The following is a 4794-nucleotide window of genomic DNA, read 5'->3' as shown; positions in this document are numbered from 1 at the left end:
GTGAGACTGACAGCAGTTTATAAGCCACAGGGCTGGCAGCCTGGGAGCAGTACAGTGTGCCGTGTGGGACTTCATGGGGTTGCGCTTGGGAACAGGATGTACAGGCGAGGGCTGCCGAGTAGATTTTGTGACGGGAGATGAAGTGAGCCTGGCTTCTTTACGGGAAGATGTAATTGGCCTGGTTGAACCGTTCCGTGGGTTGGCAAGAGACTGAGAGCTGCTTCTTGGTATAAGCAGGCACTGTGCCATAATTAGACGTGATATTTGGCTATGGCACCTCATGTCTGCAAACTTCGGATGGGGATGAAGTGGGCAGGTAAACTTGCAGTTAGGTAATTTGAGAGCCTTGTGATCTTACCAAAGATCGAATAATAGCTTATAATAATGAGTCTTAACTTTAAGCCTTAATGTCAACACACAGGAGTATTTCTTGCCTTGAAGCTGGGTTGTAAGGATTTAATTTAACCAATTATGAGAGAAGCAAGTCTTGGGGAAAGTAGTTCATCTCTATAGTAGCCTACCAAGGAACCCCATGATAGACTTGTGACTCTGTACCAGGTTGTCCATCGAGGATTCTAGTCTCCCAGAGTAGCAACCAAATCTCCCCAACCAAATCAGCACCAACCCTGATCTACGGGCTTTTATTAGGTGTCTGGAAAGCTTTATGTCCAGTTAGCAGACACGGAGGGCATTCTTCTGGCCTCCTAGAAATCTACTCCTCTGTGCAGGCCTAAAGTGACGGGCATAGGGTTGTAAAATTTAGCTCTGTAGCAAGGGGATGCATATTCCCCTCTCTAAAACTTCTGCATTCATAACTCCTAACTAATCCACGGGCGAAGGAAAGTAATTGAATGCAGTCTTAGGTCAGGAGGATCTTCCTTCAGGCCTGACCCAGAAGGGAAGAGAATCATCCTTTGGGAGAATGATGAGAGCAAGCTGGATACACAAGAAACTGGATCCACATTCTTTACTAGAGGTCCTCCTGTAAATACTTACTGAGAGTTTGCCAGCACCTGGTTGGTTCCTCTCCAGCATTAGGATTGAGCACATCTACCTAGACAATTCCATCCAAGGTTCAACTTTTCTTGGACATGTATGTTTGATGCTGTAAGTGTCATGGAGTTTGTATGACTCATAGAAACCCTATGTGCAACAGTACAAAACACTGCCCAGTTCGGCATCATCCTCACAGTAATTCCTATGTTCCAGCCCACTAGTGTAGCCATTGTGTCCATCCATCTTGTTGCCTCCACACTCCTCATACAATGCCGAGGGGGTACCAAAAACTAACCTGGGAAAAAGCTCTTCTGGGTGGAGCTTTTGTAGTATGCATTTTTCCCCACTAGGCAAGCAAAGAGCAACTCACTCCGGAGTTAGTGCACCCAGTAGCGTCACGTGGGAATCTCATTTTCTTGATTTTTATTTCATTTTTGTGGCAGTTACACAGTCTCCTGTCAATTTGAGTGAAGGGGTGCAGTCTAGCCTGTCAATCAGGTCATGGCCAATTATGCCTTTGTGTGAGCATGGCCTCCTCCTGAGGATTATGGGAACTCCTGTCTTCCTGCCCCTGTAGGCAGGACAGATAGTCTCTCTCTGCTTCACCTTCCTGTTGACAAGCCACATGTAGCTATGCTGATGGAGCCAGAGTCCTGGAAATGAAGGAGCCATGTGGAGACCCATGCCAGCGCTGAGATGTTTCCACCATCACTGGGTCCACAAGACTTTCCACCCACTGGCCTGTGATCTTCCTGCATTCAGCATCATTACATGTGTTGTGTGAGTCTGAAGAGGAATTTATATATCAGACAGATGGGCTAATATAGGACTTAAGGACTTGATCTGGATGGGCCTGGGATATTTTCTTAATATACAATTACTGTTTATATAAAGCTCTTTCTTATACATATGAGTGTCTATGAACTTGTTTCTCTCGTCTACCGGACTGACACAGTTTTAAAACAAATAATTTATGGAGATAGCAGCTTCCCCCTGGCCATGGCAGGAAATTGTTTTTCTGTCTTGCCACAGAGAACCAACTCATTTTGAGCAGGCCTAGCCTGGATTGCTGACTTTGAAAGCAAGAGAAGTTCCAAAGACTATCAACTACCACACAGCAGGGACTTTCCAGAGACATGCTGTTTCAAAATGTAATAAAGAATCAGAACGATGTGGACTTCTGTGAGGGACAGGGTATATGTGTAATCAGCTAACACCATGGAGGAAAGGTGCAGAAGGTCTTGTCTGATGGACAGCCATTTCCAGACTGGATTGGTAGTTCCTGAAAGAGCTCTGGAAAACATCTATTACTGGAAATATTAATGCTGGGTTGTAGTGTTTGAGTCCAGTGTGGTATACAGCAGCTGTGGAGTACATATTTTGTGGTAACCTGGTGCTACATTGACGAGAATCTACCAGCCTCTCACAGGCCTTTGGGGACCTACCTAGCTGCTTCACCCATGAGTTAGGTTTTGCCTGGTCTCCCCGATGGAGGGAAAGTATGAAAGAAGAGAAGTGGACCCAGGGAGCAGACCTGAAGAGCGACTCGCTTTTGTACTTCGGGGTACGGTTTTCATCAGGCTGTCAGCACTGACATCTACTCAATGTCATGCCCTTAGGCCACCTCATTTGCTTCGTCTATGGTGCCAGTGCGACACACTGTATCCAGCACACTGTCCTTGAACATGCCGATCTGTCTGTACCTGGATTTTTGCCAGGTGGTGCCTGTTGCAGAAGAAACTGAAGGCGTATGTTCCCTGCAGCTGGATGAGGCTCACCCGGCTTTTCCCATTTTCAGCCTTAGGAGTTCTGCTAGCCGTCAGCGGTGTGTGAGACTTAACCTTGGCCCTCTGCTTGTTTCCATCTCTTGTGGCTGCCCTTTTTACCTCATTTACGGGCAGCTCTTTAAAGAGAACAGTCATGGGCCTTGGGATGGAGTGGAAATCAAAGAAGACTCGTCCGGTTCCCTCAGTTAAAGGTAAGGATGGATCTCCAGACTCCGTTATTCATGCAAGGTGATACACGAGTGGCAGACCTGAAGACAGAGTCCCCTTCTGGAAGGAGTATGCGATGTGGGTGGGAGAGCAGGGGGCAAAAGCAAAAGTTAACCAAAGGCTGAAGTGGTGAAGGTCCTTTCTGTTCTTTTGTTCATGACAGCACTTTGGGGGGCCCCCTTGAATTACTGTTCCTCATTTAGTATTCACTGTAACCAATGAAGTGATGTGGCTCCTATTTATTAAGAATAACAACAACACACACACACTAAATCAAAACAGGAAAAACAAATAATGTTAAAAGAATACATTTTTATCTTGCAAACATTGTTTTAAATTCGGTGAATTGTTTCATGCATGAAATGAAAGGTGCACTTACCGGTCTTTAACAGTTTTAAAAATTACATCCAAATAAAGCCTTAAAAAGCTCATAAACAACATCAGAAGTAAAGCGACTCAACTTCTTTTTCCCCTTTGCAGTCACTGTGGCATGGCTGTCTATGTTCAACGGGCTGTTTCGTGGCACAGGGGTGGTGATGCAATCGGCTCCTGTAAAGATGCCAGCCTAGGAAACCTGGGGGCAGTTCTACACTGTGCTATATCATATTCCGGAGTTGGGATCAATTGAAGGACACAAAGCAACAGGAGGAAGATAGAGTTGGCAATATTTTTAATTTAATCTACTGCGGAAGTGGTTAACCATTCTGTCGTCTCTCACCTTCAAGGGTTAAACCGCAGACGGATCCCCTCAGACCACTGACCAGAGTCATGAATACTTGTTAACAGACAGTGCATTGAAAAGTGGACTAATGTAGTTGGGTTAAAATTTAACACCTAATCATTTGTTCTCCCTTTTGACCCACTTTAAATTTGTTCCATTTAACAATTATTTTTTATTTCCCTTTTATTGAGGTTTTTCGCTCTTTGTTATTGTGGTTGGGCTTTTGCTTTTTGGGTATGTTTTGCTTTAAATGAAATCCAGGATAGGTAAATCTATAGAGACAGTGACTGGACTCTGATCGTTTCTTAGGGTTATGGCAGGGGAAGTGGGGGCTAATAATAAATTGTACAATAAAGAGGAAGATGCTCTAAAATTGATTTTGTGGTAATGATTATACAACTCTTTTTAATATGTTTAAACTGTTGAATTGTATGATATGTAAATTATATGTCAGTAACTGTTAAATTTTTTAAGATTCTAGAAATGAATTTTTTTATTTAAATCATTTTATTGGGGCTCGTACAGCTCTCATCACAATCACTACATCCATCCATTGTGTCAAGCACATTTGCACACATGTTGCCATCAGCATTTCAAAACATTTTCTTTCTACTTGAGCCTTTGGTATCAGCTCATTTCCGCCCCTCCCCTGTCATCCCTCCCTCAATAACCCTTGATAATTTATAATTTTTTCTCATGCCTTACACTGACCACTGTCTCCCTTTACCCACTTTTCTGTTGTCCATCCCACTGGTCGGGGCTTATATATAAATCATTGTGATTGGTTTCCCCTTTCTCCCCCCACCTTCCCCTTAACTTCCAGGTCTAGAAATTAATTTTTGAGTAAATAATGGAAAATATCTTTTGACAAATAAGGGAAATCTTCCAAATCCTCTAATTTAGAAAATTAGGTTGTTTCCTATTTTGTTTTGCATATTTAAATAACATTTTGATATGCATCTTTATATGCTTATTCATTTATTTCTTAAAGACAAGCTTCTAAATGTGGAAACAACATTTTTAAGGCTGTCCATGCTTTTACTACATAAGAAAGGGCAGTTCTGTTTGACTCTGATTGTGTTC

The 4794-nt window shown here is 43.1% G+C and overlaps 1 pseudogene; it reads left to right on the top strand.

Moving 5' to 3' along the window:
* The first annotated feature begins 270 nt into the window (after positions 1 to 270).
* On the top strand, positions 271 to 2972 carry LOC142451401 (phosphatidylinositol N-acetylglucosaminyltransferase subunit C-like; annotated as a pseudogene).
* The last annotated feature ends 1822 nt before the right edge of the window (positions 2973 to 4794 follow it).

This window comes from Tenrec ecaudatus, chromosome 6 (genome assembly GCF_050624435.1).
Source record: "Tenrec ecaudatus isolate mTenEca1 chromosome 6, mTenEca1.hap1, whole genome shotgun sequence".
Lineage (NCBI taxonomy): Eukaryota > Metazoa > Chordata > Mammalia > Afrosoricida > Tenrecidae > Tenrec > Tenrec ecaudatus.
Note: the sequence above shows the minus strand (reverse complement) of the source record. Positions and strands in the feature narration are given on the sequence as shown.